Source organism: Atta colombica, unplaced genomic scaffold, assembly GCF_001594045.1.
Source record: "Atta colombica isolate Treedump-2 unplaced genomic scaffold, Acol1.0 scaffold88, whole genome shotgun sequence".
NCBI lineage: Eukaryota > Metazoa > Arthropoda > Insecta > Hymenoptera > Formicidae > Atta > Atta colombica.
The window spans coordinates 1344157-1344779 of NW_017259581.1; positions in this window are offsets into that span (position 1 = coordinate 1344157).

Sequence of the window (623 nt, forward strand, 5' to 3'; positions counted from 1 at the left end):
CGCCGCCGTCACCTCCGCCACCGCCGCCGTTGTCGTCGTCGTCGTCACCACCACCACCATCACCACTACCACTACCATCACCACCACCACCATCATCACCATCACCATCACCACGATCTCCACCTCCACCGCCGTCGTTGCTGCTACGTCGAGCATATTCCTGTGGGGATAGGAGATGCAAGAGGGAGAGATAGAAACCTATATGAGCTGAAAGAGGATAAAACATCAGGATGGTAGGGAGAATGCGAGCACAAAGCGTTTGCGCGAGAGAGTAGAGCGGCAACGAGTGGGTCAGAGGGGCCAGCACGCGGAAAACATGCGCGCGAAAGAGAGGAGCCAAAGGATCGAGCGAGAAGGATCTAATCCGTATGGAGGGGAACGATCGGGGAACTCGTTGTTGGTGATGCACCAGACCCCTCTGCCGATGCTGTACGTATATATACGTGGAGTTTGTACGGTACCTATACATACGCATGTATGAAAGGATGTGTGTACGCGTATCTGACTGTGGATGTCTTCTATTCGCGCGCTCCCTCTCGCCTGAGGTGCGTTGGGGAAGTCACGGCTGAGGGAGTCTGTGTACAAACGCACATTTGTATATTACGTATATATATATATATATA